Source organism: Apodemus sylvaticus, chromosome X (genome assembly GCF_947179515.1).
Source record: "Apodemus sylvaticus chromosome X, mApoSyl1.1, whole genome shotgun sequence".
NCBI lineage: Eukaryota > Metazoa > Chordata > Mammalia > Rodentia > Muridae > Apodemus > Apodemus sylvaticus.
This window is the reverse complement of record NC_067495.1, coordinates 96,700,562-96,717,956: the sequence shown is the minus strand read 5'-3', so window position 1 is coordinate 96,717,956 and position 17,395 is coordinate 96,700,562. Positions and strand designations below refer to the sequence as shown.

The window sequence follows — 17,395 nt, the reverse complement described above, 5'->3', positions numbered from 1 at the left end:
CCACCCCACCCTCTCTTCCAGTCTCTCAAAGTAGAACTCCTTCCCTCCTGTTATCTAGGCTCGCAACCTGAGAAAGCTTACCCACAAGGGAAACTGCCACCAGCCAGAAAGCAGAGCTTCACTCATGCTATGAACAAAACATATTCCTGGAGGCATGACCACAGTGTTCTCCCCAGTCTGTGGAGTTCTCCATGGAAATGTCATGTCATAGAGCAACAGTGTTTTCATGGTCCTAGATGCGTGCTTTCATCAATAATTACCAATGCATCTATCACTTCATAACAGAAAGTTAAAGTCTGAGACACCTTGTGTAGAAACCGATCTGAAAATAAAAAATCCAAAGTTGAAAAGACTTATGTGGAGATGCCGGGAATCGAACCCGGTGCCCCATACATGCAAAGCATGTGCTCTACCATTGAGCTACATCCCCAATACAGCTAAAAGCCTGATCATTTCATATATGAACTGACAGAGACTGAATCAAAGTTCACATGTTTTCATGGATCTATATCAGGTGAATGCATAGTTGTTTGGCACAGAAGGAACTCGTTAATAGACTACATTTGTAATAAAATGATAAGAATTTCAAGAAATCATATATTCTGTGTAATATATTGCAGTGAATATATACTAAAATTACACATGAAAACATTTATTCTAAGGACATGGTCTAGAAGATCCTAAGTTAGTTTATAGTGCCCTAACACACACTTAACACAAACACTGGGACATGTGAAATGATGACACTGTAGGAAAAGATACTAACAGTGATTAATAATAAAGCATCTGGAAGCAATTCATTCCATAGAGAGGAGTCATTATATCCTTCAGATGGGATTCAGGTGTGACTCATATGTTTACACCAGAAGGTGTTTAATTTCAATGATACATTTTAGGTAAATGATTTCATTATTTTAATGAATATATAAAAAGTGATAATTTAGTTAACAAATGATACCCTTTTTTACCTTTTTGTTGATTCTTTATGAATTCACATCATGCACCTCAATTTCACTCGTCTTCCTGTCCCTCCATTTCTACCCTCTGCCTTTGCAAATGCCCCCCATCAAAAATAATAAAAACAAGAAAAAGTAACATTAAAAATAAAATGAGAAGGTCAAAAACAACAACAAAACAACATCTCACTGTGGAAGCTGTCACAGAGTTCACACAGTATACCCTTTTGTCCACACATCATTACTCACAAATGTTAATGTCAGTGAGTCCTTGGTGTGTTTTGAGGCCTCTGGCTTTTGCTACTCTGTCAATACTGTAACCTCACTGGGATTCTTCTAGGATATCCTGTTGTTGCTTCTGTGATGTGGAGATCCTGCAGCATCTGTTCTGCAGTGGCATCCAAGAAAGGGTAACATTTAAACAATAATAGTTCTGCTTTTCATTGGCTGAAAAACTAAGTGACTAAATAATAAGGTTATTATCTCATTATAAATGAATTCTTGTCATACAAACTCAAATCTGATACATTGTCGATATTCTTAAAGTTTTATGTGAATGACATGAGCACAAACTAAATTGCAAGCACTAAACAATTAATCTAAGTTTTTCATTTCATTTTCATGCTAACAATTGTATGAAATACTTTGCATCATTACCACATTTTTCAGATTGAGAAAATGTTACCTAATATTAAAGAAGTATTTAATGAACATTACAAAATGTATGTCAAAGTCAGGGACTTAATGTCTCATCAGCTCGAGTCCAAGGCCAATATTAAATATTCTGTACTTTCATCCGTTTTCTCATTTAGAAATCTAGACACTTTTTTGAGCTCTATAAATTGCAAGCATTTTGGACACTACACCAGAGATCTCTAAATAAACTGTGTCTGCCTCTGAGCATTATGAATCCCACACACATGCTATTTTTATAATTATTATTGAACTATGTCTTTAAACCTGTGATATATTAAGTTCTATTGGCATTAGAAATTTACCATGAGCGTATGAGGCCCTGGACTACGTAGGATTTCTATTACTTTTCCTAATTTTCACAGCAGTGTGAAAATGTGATAGGTATTAGTATGATTCTGATTTTGTGGATGAGAAAATTAAGGTTTGGAAGAGTGAAGTAACTTAGCAAATATTCAGCAGGTGACAAAAACAAGTTGTGCCCTATCCTGGGGCCTGTGGCTTCATTCATTTACCAATTTACTTTGGTGATTGACAAACCAGCCAAAGGGACCCAACAGTCTTTACTCCTGCCTTAGCAAGCACTGTCCAGGGCTGCAGGAATGTAAGTCTCCTCCAGGACTCAGCAAGTCTGACTTTGCTTCTATATTCAATCCAATCCCTACATCCTCTAGGATCTCTTTCCTCATTTTATATACATACATACATACATACATACATACGTACATACAACCACTGCAGTTCTCTTTCAGCTATCATGGTATCAACTGAACCGCTGCCAGAGCTTGACCAATTCAGAGACAAAAGCTCACATCCAACCATTGGACTGAGCATGGGGTCCCCAATGGGGGAGATTGGGAGAGCACTGAAGTATCTGAGGGGGTTTGCAGCCCCAAGGATGGAGCAACAGTGTCAACTGTCCAGACCCCCTGGAGCTCCTGGGGACTGAGCCACCAACCAAAGAGTACACATGGAGTGACCCATGGCCCTGGGCACATATGTGGCAGAGGATGGCCTTGTTTGGTCATCAGTGAGAGGCGCGGCCCTTGAGCCTGAGGGTGTTTGATGCCCCAGTGTAGGGGAATGCCAGTGAGGAAGGACAGGAGTGGGTGGGTGAGTGGGTGAGCACCCTCACAGAGGTAGGGGACGGTGGGATAGGGGATTTCCCAAGGGGTAACCTGGAGAGGGGATATCATTTGAATTATTAATAAAAAAAATATCCAATCCAAAATTAAATGAATAAATAAACCGATATAAGTTAGGATCTGCATATGTATCATTTGGAAGAACATTTTTATAAATTTATTTTATTTTATTTTAGAAATTTATAAAAATAAATGCATATAAAACATCCAACAGTATGTATAAAAGAAAATCTCAGTCACTAGGATCTATGTGAAGATTTCACACCCAAGACACCAAATAAAAACTAAAATTGGAAGACTGGAGGTATCTAAAAATTTCCATAGGTTAAAAAAAATGAGAAGATTTAAGACCATGACTAGAGGAATAGTTTAAAAAGTTCATATCCTATAGTAACCATGACAACAACAAATTCTCCTCCCCTCTGCTCAGTAACTAGGAAGTCTCTCCACTGCCCTCCCTTCCTTTCTCTCAAAGCAGAATTCATTCACTCTTGTCCTTTAACACCTGAGAAATCCTACCCACAAGGGAAACTACACCCGCTAGAAAGCAGAGCTTCGCTCAACTTGTGAAGGAAACATTCCTAGAGGCATGGCCAGGCTCTGCTCACGAGAAGATGGAAGTCTCCATGGAAACATCATCAAGGTTAAAGAGCAACATTGTTTTCACATCAAGGTTATAGAGCAACATTGTTTTCACGGTCCTAGATGAGCTCTTTTACTATACTGAGGAGACTCTGGAGGTCTCTATGGAAATGTGTTCTAGGTTGTGACACACTGTGTAGAAAGAGAACCTGAAGAGAAAAAGAAAAACCTCAGAGATACCGGGAGTCAAACCCAGGACCCCATGTGTTCAAGGAATGGTGCTCTACCGCTAAGCTATATCAGGAGGCGAGCTGGTAGAGTGATTATAGCCTATATCAATATAAAATAACTGAAGATCCCTTTAAAGGGTGTGTAAGGATCTGCATCATGTCTTTGTGTATGATTTATGGCTTCTAGTTTATTATTTTATGGAATTTTTCTGTTATTTCTTCTAGGACAAAACAATCTACTTTTAATGAAAAGAAAATAATACTAAGAACAGGAAATTTTGTGTTCTTTGAGACATGGCATACCTACAATAAATTGACAGTGTCATGTCAAATTAATTATAATGTGTTTCTGCAGGTTTAGTAAGATCAGGACAAGGTGGGCAGAGGTTGGGACCCTGGCATTGCAAGGTTGGGTACACTGACACTTGGGTTTCCTTCACCCTCGTGTGCCTCCCTAGGAGGAAGGCTACCAGGAGCTCTCTGAGACCAAGGCACCACAGCTGCTCCAATGCAGGTTTAAATGATTTCTTCAGCCTAAATGTGCATTTATAGAGGAACTGAGGGAGGATAAACCTTGAAGATCAGTCAGTGTCATGGGGACAGCATACAGAAGTGCCTTGATCCTGCTCCTGGAGGAAACAGTCTTTTGTCCTTCCCACTAGCTAGAAGAACTCTAGTGAAGCCTTTGTCTTTCACTGCTGGGTTCCCCCTGGATGTACATTAGTATCAGCTGGTATTTGACAGTTTGAATCTCTGACATCCAGGGTGCAGAGTTATGTTGATGGTATGAAATCTATCCAGTTGGATGGCAAATGGAACAAGAGGAAGGACATCTCAGAAGACTAACAAGTGGTACACTAGCCTAGGTGATGTGGAGAAGACTGTGACAGGCATCATGGTTGCAAACACCCTCTTATTCTGCTTCTGGAGAGTGCAGTCCCTGCATTGGACCATGGTCAGATTCTTTATATCCAACCCAGCATCAAAGGCTCTTTGTTCTCCAAGAGAGAACTTTGCTGTCCATGATCACTCACTTTTTCTTTTTTCTTTTTTTATTTTTAAGGTTATTTTTGTTTATTTATATTCCTATCCATTTCTGCCTTCTATACCCCTCCCTTTCCTCCTCCCTCTTGCCTACAAGAAGGTGCTCACCCAATGCTTCCTCCTTCCTGGGCCCTCAAATCTAGCAAGGATTAAAAGCATTTTCTCTCACTGAGGCCAAATTAGAGAGTCCTCTGCTGTATATGTGCCAGGGGCCTCAGATTGGGCCTGTATGCTCCTGTTTGGTGTCTCAGTCTCTGGGATCTCCCTGGGAGTCTAGGGTCTTCTGCTATTCCTATGTGGTCATTCTCTTTTTCAGGTTATTCAGTCCTTGACCAAATTCAACCCTAGGTTGAATCCAATGGTCAGGTGTAAGTATCTGCCTCTCTGTATGTCAGCTGCTGGTAGGGCCTCTCTCAGGAAAGACTTGTCAGGGTTTGGTCTGTGAGCACAACATAGGATCAGTAATAGTGACAGACCTTGGTCACCCCCATGAGATGGATCCCATTTTGGGCTGGTCATTGGCAGCATTTCGCCCAGTCTCTTCCCCAGTTTTGTTTCTGCAGTTCTTTTAGACAGGAACAATTCTGGATTAGAGTCTTGACTGTGGTTTATTTACACTGTCTTTCTAAAGGAGGTGGATTCGTTGAGTTCCCTCTTCTCCATGTTGGGAGTTTTAGCTAAGGTCACCTTCCATGAGTCCTGAGAGTCTCATACCTCCTAAGTCTCTTGTGCTATACAGATGGTCTCCCTACTTCCCATTCCCAGAGGATGCACATTTCCATTCATTCTCCTGGCCCTCTGCGATACTCTCTCCTGTCCCCTCCATATCAGACCCTGTTCCTCCTTTGCCCTCTCCCTCTCTTCTCCTACACAGGTCCCTCCCTCCCTCTGCCTACTCTGATTATCCCCTCCCCCCTACTAAGCAGGATTGAAGCCTCCTTACTTGGCATTTCTGCATGTTGTGGTGTTCTCTGGGTTGTATTCTAGGTATTCAGTACATTTTGGGTAATATTCACTTATCTAGTTCCACGCATTTACCTGATAAATCATGATGTCCTTGTTTTTATAGCTGAGTAGTATTCCTTTGAGCAAGTGAAGCACATTTTCTGTATCCATTATTCTGCTGAGGAACACCTGGGTGGTTTCTGGCTATTACAAATAAGGCTGCTATGAACATGGGGGAGCATGTATCCTTGTGGTACAGTGGGGTGTCTTTAGGGTATATGCACAAGGGTGATATAGCTGATGAAGTAACATGGCTTAGAGAGGCGTGGTTCCCACTCTTGAGGTCTGAGACAAATCATGAAATGTCCCAGATAGTTGCAAAACAGACAAATCGGCTGCTGCTAGCTGCTAACAACAGAATGGGCTAAGAAAACATAAGTTGTTCCCAGGTCGTGGTGCTCTTTTTGATGTATGTGCCCTCCTTATGGTTTAACCGGGTGCTATAAACCAATCAGCTTAAAGGACAACATCCCTTTACCATCTCATGTAGTGCCAAGGCTTGCAAACCCCTGCTTTTTGTTTGTTCCATTATAATCCCCTTCCCCACTCAAGCAAATCAGTAGCCTTCCTATACTCAAATGATAAGCAGGCTGCCAAAGAAATTAGGGAAACGACACCCTTCACAATAGCCACAAACAGTATAAAGTACCTTGGCGTGACTCTTACCAAACATGTGAAAGATCTGTATGACAAGAACTTCAAGACTCTGAAGAAGGAAATGGAAGAAGACCTCAAAAAATGGAAAAACCTCCCATGCTTATGGATCAGAGGGATTAATATAGTTAAAATGGCCATTTTGCCAAAAGCAATATACAGATTCAACGCAATACCCATCAAAATCCCAACTCAATTCTTCATAGAGTTAGAAAGAGCAATTCTGAAATTCATCTGTAATAACAACAACAACAAAAAAAAAACCAGGATAGCTAAAACTATTCTCAATAACAAAAGAAATTCTAGGAGAATCAGTATCCCTGACCTCAAGCAATACTACTGAGCAATAGTGTTAAAAATTGCATGGTACTGGTACAGTGACAGGCACATAGATCAATGGAACAGGATTGAAGATCCAGAAATGAACCCACACACCTATGGCCACTTGATCCTCGACAAAGGAGCTGAAAACATCCAATGGAAAAAAGGTAGCCTTTTCAACAAATGGTGCTGGTTCAACTGGAGGTCAGCATGCAGAAGAATGTGAATTGATCCATCCTTGTTTCCTTGTACTAAGCTCAACTCCAAATGGATCAAGGACCTACACATAAAGCCAGGCACTCTGCAGCTAATAGAAAAGAAACTGAGGAAGACCCTTGAGGACATCGGTACGGGGGGAAAGTTTCTGAACAGAACACCAATAGTGTATGCTCTAAGATCAAGAATTGACAAATGGGACCTCATAAAATTACAAAGGTTCTGTAAGTCAAAGGACACCATCAAAAGGACAAATCGGCAACCAACGAATTGGGTAAAGATCTTCACCAGCCCTACATCAGATAGAGGGCTAATATCCAATATATACAAAGAACTCAAGAAGGTAGACCCCAGAAAACCAAATAACCCTATTAAAAAATGGGGTACAGAGCTAAACAAAGAATTTTCACCTGAAGAACATGGGATGGCTGAGAAGCATCTTAAAAAATGCTCAATTTCATTAGTCATTAAGGAAATGCAAATCAAAACAACCCTGAGATTTCACCTTACACCAGTCAGAATGGCTAAGATTAAAAATTCAGGAGACAGCAGGTGTTGGCAAGGATGTGGAAAAGAGGAACACTCCTCCACTGCTGGTGGGGTTGCAAATTGGTACACCCACTTTGGAAATCAGTCTGGCGGTTCCTCAGAAAACTGGGCATGTCACTTTCTGAGGACCCTGTTATACCACTCCTGGGCATATATCCTGAGGATTCTTCAGCATGCAATAAGGACACGTGCTCCACTATATTCATAGCAGCCCTATTTGTAGTAGCCAGAAGCTGGAAAGAACATAGTTGTCCTTCAACAGAGGAATGGATACAAAAAAATGTGGTATATTTACACAATGGAGTACTATTCAGCCATTGGAAACAATGAATTCATGAAATTCTTAGACAAATGGATGGAGCTGGAGAACATCCTACTAAGTGAGGTAACCCAGTCTCAAAAGATCAATCATGGTATGCACTCACTGATACATGGATATTAGCCTAGAAACTTTGAATACCCAGGACATAATCCACAAATTAAATGATGTCCAAAAAGAATGGAAGAGTGGCCCCTGGTTCTGGAAAGACTCAGTGCAAGAGTATAGGGGAATTCCAGAACAGGGAAGTAGGCAGGGGTGGATGGAAGAACAGGGGGACGGAAGAGGGCTTATGGGACTTGTGGGGAGTGGGGACCCAGAAAAGGGGAAGTCATTTGAAATGTAAATAAAATATATCAATATAAAAAAAAGAATATTGGTTTGCTGCCACCCTGTGACTATAATGAGAACTGCTTCAGTGAGACTATGGCTGGCAGGGAGAGAACCTAGACTGTGAAGTGGACTAGATTGGACCTTGCCTCTGGAGTTTGCAGCATCTTCCTCCTCCGTATATATTCATGGCATAAAACGATTCATACCTTAGGCATATCTAATACACCCCAGAGATTGGAACCCGATCCTGCTCTGAGGTGAAGATAAAGAATAGACATGATGGAGCTATAGAAGCAAATATTAGGTAATATTTTCTCAATCTGAAAAATGTGGTAATGATGAAAAGTATTTCATACAACAACTATGCATTCATATGTCAAATGTTCTCCTCTTTTCATAACCCATCACAATTTCATTTGTATTTGCTTCAGAATGCTGGGATAATGTATGGGGAAAATGGATTAGAGTTTTTAACAGAAGTGAACTTTTATTTTTCCATTTCAGTCTCTCTTCAGCCAATGTTCTTCTCTGATTTTGTTCTGTTTCTTAGTGTCTTTTTCTATACACTTATCAAGGAAGTTTGGAGTTGGACACCCAATTAAAGTAAATAGTTTAATTCTTATTCTTGCTCCACTGAACATGTAGAATAATTTTGAAAGTATAGGCATGTTCCTACGAATAAATAGTGAGACTCATGAGCATAATAGACTCTGGATTGGTGTATGTAGTAATTCAGCAATGTTTTGAGGCTTTGTAATGTATAAAGAGTATAGGTCTATGCACCCATATTGCTCACAAATATTTGACACTTTTGATTCAAATACACCTAGTACTGTTTTAATCTACAAGTACTATCTGTTGCATTCTCTGTGAGCCTATTATTAAATGTCAGTAAAGACATGTACAGGATAGTCATGAAGAATTTGCATAGATTATTCAATGATGGAGACTTTATTTGATGTTTAATGCAGTTCACCCTTACTTCCTTAAGAGCATGCAGAGGATACTGAGTCTATTGAAGGAAGTGAGAGAAATGTCCTAGAGACAAATCCACAGGCCATCTTCTCAAGATTCACACTAAAAGAATATGACTGTATAGCTTTCAGCATCCTGTGTGTAACTTTTACTGGTGAATCTGTTGGAAGATGTGTTTTGACTTCTAGTCCCCTCAACAAACACATTAGTGGATACCAGGGAGCTAGACTAGTGAGGGGAAGAGGCATTGTATATATGGGATCAGAGATTCTTAGAAAGAAGCTGGGTCTACAAACATTGACTGACTGATTGGAAGCCATCAGATTAGAAGAACTCCCCCACCCCAGGGTCCTGGGGTCTGCACACAGCTATGTCATCTGGAATGCAGGCTTGATCTCCCACCTTGTCTGCTTCATTATTATTACTCTTTATTCCATTGTAATATTTGTTCTTACTGAGGATCAGTAGGAAATCTCTTCCCCCCATACATACAACAAGAATATAAGGAAGCAGAAATCACAGGGAATCAAAAGCATTACATCAGAAGCACCGACCACTTGGCTGTGGTCCTCACCTATCACCTTGTTGGCACTGTCTCCTGTTAGCTGTTGTTCATGCTAAGCTTGCAGTCTCCTGAGCTCCTGGGAATTGTTTTGTTACCACAGCTAGTCTGGTTGAAGGAGCTCTGGGATTATAGACATGTACTGTCTCATACAAGTTTTCGTGAATTCTGGAGAGCTGACCTCAGGATTCATGCTTTTCTGTCAAGCAATTTACCCAGGGAGCCATTTACTCTCCCCCCTTCCATTTCCTTCTCACTGCTGTATTATTCTGAAGTCTCTGATTCAAATCTTCTCACTTAGGGATAGAGGGTATTTCCTTTCTGATCTAGCCACCCTTCTTCTAAGTTTCTCTTCTCAAAACACAAAGCATGTATATCAAAAGGCATAAACAAGTATAAGTTCACTCCTTGTAAAATCAATCATACCTGAAAATGACTCAAAATAAGATTGATTTTCATCAGTGCAGGAGTCTCTGAATAATCCAAGTTAGGTTTACATCCTGTACTAGAACTCAGATATAATAAAACAGGGGACTTGCTTTGTCCATTATATATGATCTTTGGTGTATATCTAAGTGATGATATTAAGTTATTAAAAAATATCTAGACCAGATGTTATGTATTACTGTGGCACTGGATAGCTACATGTAGCTCTTCAATTTTAAGATTAAATTCATAAGAAATTCAAATTTCATTTTCCTATAATAGGAAATTTATCCTTTTATTCCTATAAAGTAAATTTATCCTTTTCAAGTATTCATATATTCAGTGTTCAATCTTCCCATAAGCTTAAAGGTAAAGGAAAATAATTGAGACTTCTGTTCAAATTCCCAGGTTCCTAGAGTAGGTCTGCTGTGGACTCCCTTTGTAAACTTTGTATATTTTGTAAACTTTGTAAACCATCTAGACAGGAAAGCTGCCAGGTCCCATCTTGAGGAACTCCAGCAGCCAGGACACACCCCCAGACTTCCTTAACTGTCATAAGAGAGATTCCAGCCTCTGTGAAGTTCATTAAGTTTATCTCTAGCCTCTCAGCAGAACCTGCCCCAGATCATGCTAATTTTAGGTGAAAAGTCTGAACAAAAGCCACCAATCCCTGAGCATGAAAACCCACCAATCCAGGAACAGGAAAACTCACTAATCTCTGAGCTCCCCCAACTCAGCACTTGAAATCCCCCCATCACTCACAGTGGAAATCTCCTCTCTAGAAAACTCAGGCCCCTAAGAAACACTTCACAAAGACTATGTGTGTTTCTGTCCCAGTTCTCAGCTCCCTCTTGGAAGCAGAGGAAGCCACTCCTGTATTTGTCTCTCCACCACCTGAACCCTCCCAACAGGTCTCTTTTATGAGATTTGCTGTCTGGTATGACTCTACCACCTGAATTAAAACAAAATCAAGGAAAGAAGTGGAGTGGGGCTGAGGCTCCTGAGGTCCTCATCTCAGCTGTGGATACACACCCCTCCCCCATTCCCTCCCCACCCACTGCCCCTGTAGAGACAAAGCCTCTGGTGAGTCTTGCCTCTTAGCACCAGTCACTACAGTCCCTCTCCTAGGCCATGGTGAAAAGGGATTGTTTCTTCTTTGTTGGAGACTATTGTAGAGTCCTCTAAGTTTCAGTGACACTTGACTAATCATAAGTCTAATGCAGAGTGTTTAAGAATTTTTATGAAACATGTAGAAAGGTACTAAAGATCACTCAGAACACAGAAATAGAAAACTGTGAAAGGATTCAGGTGTTCTGTTGTTCCCGGGGACATTGAATAGGATTGTTCATTTTATAAACAATTTAATAGTGACATTAGTACAATATGCAGGCTATAGCATTGCAGGGACTCTTAGAAGACATCATGGTCACATGGCAGAGTAGATACCACAAAAGAATGCAACTTAAATCTCAAACTGACCCCTAGCACACACAGTGCCCCACAATTGTAATCTCATCACCAGGAACTGAGGCTAGGACACAGTGGAATGCTGACTCAAAGCAAAGCAAAACCACAAATTACAGGAGAGAGAGAGAGAGAGAGAGAGAGAGAGAGAGAGAACCCACAAGCCTGGCTCCAGAGAATGCTCCTTTCACTACATATTCTCCTAGGTACACACTGAAAAAGGTTTCCACAATGACTCTAGGTTTCCATGACAACCACAATGAGCATTCTGTTTAGTAACTAGGGATGGCTGCACCCCACCCTCTCTTCCAGTCTCTCAAAGTAGAACTCCTTCCCTCCTGTTATCTAGGCCCCCAACCTGAGAAAGCTTACCCACAAGGGAAACTGCCACCAGTCAGAAAGCAGAGCTTCACTCAAGCTGTGAACAAAACATATTACTGGAGGCATGACCACAGTGTTCTCCCCAGTCTGTGGAGGTCTCCATGGAAATGTCATGTCATAGAGCAACAGTGTTTTCATGGTCCTAGATGCGTGCTTTCATCAATAATTACCAATGCATCTATCACTTCATAACAGAAAGTTAAAGTCTGAGACACCTTGTGTAGAAAAGGATCTGAAAATAAAAAATCCAAGGTTGAAGAGACTTAAATGGAGATGCAGGGAATCAAACCCAGTACCCCATACATGCAAAGCATGTACTCTAACATTAAGCTACACCCCCAAATGTGCTTGTAATCTGATCATTTCATGTATAAACTCACAGAGACTGAAGCAACATTCAGAACCTTCCAGTGATCTACGGCAGGTATTAGTGTATAATTGACGGTGTCCAGTTTAGTGATTTAGAGTTTTTCTATCATTTCTTGTATGACAAAACATTTCTATTTTCAATAAAAAGAAAATAGAATAATAAGAGCAAATAATTGTGTGCTCTTCAAAACTTGACAGACCTACTATAAATAACACTGAATTATTTGGGCTCCTCAATTTTAACTCAATTTTATGTTGGATTATTAGTTCAGTTAACAGTATGATGTCAAATTCATAATACTGTTACTGAATTAGCAATATGCTCTCATATTTCAGGGAACTAAAGTTTCCTGCAACTTCCTGAACACACCTCTATTCTCTTTTAAAACGTGCCTTAGCTTTCAGGCCTTGTTATTTAGTAACTTAATTTATCAACCCATGAAAAGCAGAACTATTACTGTTCAAATGGTTCCCTACTCGGCTGCCACTGCAGAACAAAAGCTGCAGGATCTCCACATCACAGAAGCAACAACAGGATATCCTAGAGGAGTCCCAGTGAGGTTCCAGTATTGACAGAGTAGCAAAAGCCAAGGCCTTGAAACAGACCAAGGACTCACTGAAATGAAGATTTGTAAGTAATAATATGTGGAAAAAAAGGGTATACTGTGTGAAACACTGTGACACACCACAGCTTCCACAGTGAGATGTTGTTATGTTGTTGTGTTTGACCTTCTCATTTGATTTTGAATGTTATTTTTTCTTTGTCTTGTTTTCATTATTTTTGGTGGAGGGCATTTGCAAGGGCAGAGGGTGGAAATGGAGGGACAGGAAGATGAGTGAGATTGGGGTGCATGATGTGAATTCATAAAGAATCAATATAAAGATAAAAGGGTATAATTTCTCATCTGAATTATCACTTTTATATGTTTCTAAAAATAATAAAATTATTTACCTAAAATGCATCATTGAAATTGAAGCCTTCAGGTGTAAACATTTGAGTCACGTCTGAGTCCCATCTGAAGGATGTAATGACTCCTCTCTATGGAATGAATTGCTTCCAGATGCTTTATTATTAATCACTGTTTTTAGCTCTTACACCCTTTTCCTATGGTGTCATCACTTCACACGTCCCAGTGTTTGTGTTAAGTGTGTGTTAAGGCACTATCAATCAAAGTAGGATCTTCTAGACCTTATCCTTAGAATCTCATAAATGTTTTCACGTGTAATTTTAATATATATACACTGCAATTTACAGAGAATATAAGATTTCTTGAAATTCTTATTATTCTATATCAAATGTAGTCTATTAACTAGTTCCTTCTGTGCTAAACAACTACGCATTCACATGTCAAGTGTTCTCCTCTTTTCATAAATCCTCCACAATTTCATTTGTATTTGCTTCACAATGTTGGGATAATGTATGGGAAAATGGATTAGAGTTTTGAACAGACATGAACTTTTATTTTTCCATTTAGGTCTAACTTCAGGCAATGTTTTTCTCTGATTTTGTTCTGTTTCTTAGGATCTTTTTTCTATACATTTATCAGTGAAAATCAGAATTTGACACCCAATTAAAGTAAATAGTATAAATCGTATTCCTGTTACAATGAATATGTGAAATAGTTTTGAAACAATAGACATTTATCAATAATGAATTGTCAGACCATGAACATACTCTGGATGTATGTAAGTTAATTTGGCAATGTTTTGAGCTGTTCTAATGTACAGGCAGTATAGGTCTATGTACCCAGATCACTCACAAATACTTGACACTTTCTGATTCAAATGGTCAAGTTATTATTTTAAACTAGAGATACTATCTATTGCATTCTCTGTGAACCAATCATTAAATTTTCTGTAAAGTATCAGAAACCAAATATCGAGGATACTCATGAAGGATCTGCATGGATTTCTCAATGATGGAGATTTTATTTGCTCCTTAATGGAGTTTGACCCTACTTCCTTAAGAGCCTGTAGAGGCTACTGATTCTATTGAAGGAAGTGAGAGAAATGTCCCAGAGACAAGTCCACAGGCCTCCTTCACAAGGTTCTCACTAAAAGATCATGACTGTGTAGCTTACAGCATTCTGTGTGTAACTATTATTGGTGAATCTGTTGGAAGATGTGGTTTGACTTCTTGGCCCCTCACCAACACATTAATGGATCTAGACTAGTGAGGAGGAGAGGCACTGTGTATGTGGGAACAGGGATTCCTAGAAAGAAGCTGGGTCTGCAAAGATTGATTGAATGATTGGAACTTCACTGATGTGCTTGCTTATTCTCCATCCTGATTTGTTTATCAGTATGACTCAGATTACCCATTTCTTCACAGTTATCTCTCATATGTCTTTATATAGTTTCATGCTCTGTTTTCCCCTATTAGCCAGTGGAATAAATTAAATCTTCATCTGATGCCTCTGCAGAGTTTCCTGAATCTCAATGTTTCACTCTGTGACTGTGCATAGGGCATATTCAGGGAGGGAACCCAGAATGCTAGTGGTAAATGCACAGACTTACATTTCCACTGTGTGTATACATTCCCTGGCATGGCCTGGTGTGTTCATGGTTGTGTGATGAGATGGGAAGAGGAAAGTCATTGTGCATACCTTTCTCTGAAGGAGTCTGCTCAGACAAGCCACCACCATTCCATCCTCTGGGTTTTAGGTGCTGTGTCCTCCTGGTTTCCTCTAGTTCATGGGTTTATTTCCCTGTGTGTTAACTTCTAGTGAGACAGAGAAGGGTCTCGTATCTTCATCCCAGAAGCAGGAGCTCATTGAGAAGAACACAGTGTGCTGTGGAGTCTCTCAGTCAGATCAGGTGAAAAGAACGTGGGGACACTCTGGGTAGGTTGGTTCCCTTCCAGCATCCTTATCTCCTCAATAGGTTAACTGTATCCCTTCTTTTGTTCATCAGCAGTCTGTTGAGGTTCAGTATGATTCTGTGTGCAAAAAATACCCTGCCATATCAAACAGATGGAGAGACCAAGGGACAATAGAGTGAATCTATTATAACAGGTATCCCAGAATTCTCAGTGTTAGATTACTGGTCCTCACACGTGGTGCACATGTGGTGTGTTTACAGCTCTTTCTGGGGTCATTGTTAATATTGTTCCTTCACAATCCTCCCATGTAGAGATGAGTGTGTGCTACACTTCTTTATGCTCCAGGAGGGTAGTAGCACTTCCAGCCACTCACCCTGGCAATCACCACTTACCTCAAATTTCACATGGCTCCATGCCTTTATCTCCTGCAGGTCCTATGTCCATCCATCCATCTGAGTCTCTTTCTCCCCCTAAGTCATGCTGGTTCCTTTCTCCTCCCTCCTGCTCCCTTGATTTGACAACTCTAAGGGTCCAGCCTGTTCCTCTCTCCCCAAGTACTAGCTGCTGGAATCTTTATTGATCAGTCAAAACCTAACTGGGGTCAAGGACCTTTAATATTTGAACACATATATGCCCAATTATTCAAAAGAAATAGAGCAAATCTGCAGCACCCTCTGCAGTAACTAGGAATGCTCTCCACAGCCCATCCTTCCTTTCTCGCAAAGCAGAATTCATTCACTCTTGTCCTTTATCATCTGAGAAATCATACCCATAAGGGAAACTACACCCGCTAGAAAGCAGAGCTTCGCTCAACTTGTGAAGGAAACATTCCTAGAGGCATGGCCAGGCTGTGCTCACCAGAAGATGGAGGTCTCCATGGAAACATCATCAAGGTTAAAGAGCAACATTGTTTTCACATCAAGGTTATAGAGCAACATTGTTTTCACGGTCCTAGATGAGCTCTTTTACTATACTGAGGAGACTCTGAAGGTCTCTATGGAAATGTGTTCTAGGTTGTGACACACTGTGTAGAATGAGACCCTGAAGAGAAAAAGAAAAACCTCAGAGATACCGGGAGTCGAACCCGGGACCCCACGTGTTCAATGCATGGTGCTCTACCGCTGAGCTATATCCGGAGGTTAAGGACTACTGTGATTTTAGCCTATATCAAAACAAAATGACTGAAGCTGCCTTTAAAGGGCATGTAAGGATCTGCATCATGTCTTTATGTACGATTTATGGCTTCTAGTTTATTATTTTATGGGATTTTTCTGTTATTTCTTCTAGGACAAAAGAATCTATTTTAATGAATAGAAAATAGTACTAAGAACAGGAAATTTTGTGTTCTTTGAGACATGGCATACACACAATAAATTGAGGGTGTTGGGTCAAATTAATTATAATGTGTTTCTGCAGGGTTAGTAAGATCAGGACAAGGTGGGCAGAGGTTGGGACCATGGCATTGCAAGGTTGGGTACACTGACACTTGGGTTTCTTTCTCCCTCGTGTGCCTCCCTAGGAGGAAGACTACCAGGAGCTCTCTGAGACCGAGGCTCCACAGCTGCTCCAATGCAGGTTTTTTTTTTTAAATTTTTTTATTCGATATAATTTATTTACATTTCAAATGATTTCCCCTTTTCTAGCCCCCCCTTCTCTTCCCCTGCCCTCCCACCCACCCCTTCCCACTTCCCCGTTCTGGTTTTGCCGAATACTGTTTCACTGAGTCTTTCCAGAACCAGGGGCCACTCCTCCTTTCTGCTTGTACTAGATTGAATACATAGGGAGTGAGCAACATTTTCTTGTCCCAGATTTTAGTGGGATTGCTTCATTTCATTTGATGTTGGCTTTTGGTCGGATGTATATTGCTTTTATTGTGGTTAGGTACTTGTCATGAATCCCTGATGTCTCCAGGACTTTCAACATGAAGAGGTGTTATATTTTGTCAAAGGATTTTTCAGAATCTAATGAGATGATCATGTGTTTTTTTTTCCTTTCAGTTTGTTTATTTAGTGGATTATGTTGATGAATTTCCATATATTTATCTATCACTGCATCCCTGGGATAAAGCCAACTTGATCCTGGTGAATGATTGTTTTGATGTGTTCTTAGATTCAGTTTCAGGGAATTTTATTGAGTATTTTTCTATTGATATTTATAATAGAGATTGGCTTGAAGCTCTTATTTTTTCTTGGGTCTTTGCATGGTTTAGGTATCAGAGTAATTGTGCCTTCATAGAATGAATTAGGTAATGTTCCTTCTGGTTTTATATCAGGGAATAATTTTAGGAGTATAGGTATTAGTTCTTTGAAGGTCAGGTAGAATTGTGCACTACAACCATCTGGCCCTGGAA

General features: G+C 40.2%; 1 non-coding gene across 1 annotated transcript; it reads right to left on the bottom strand.

The window, feature by feature from the left end:
* Positions 1 to 358: 358 nt before the first annotated feature.
* Positions 359 to 430, bottom strand: Trnaa-ugc (transfer RNA alanine (anticodon UGC)). The gene has a single exon. It is a non-coding gene; the product is annotated as a tRNA-Ala (tRNA).
* Positions 431 to 17,395: the final 16,965 nt, after the last annotated feature.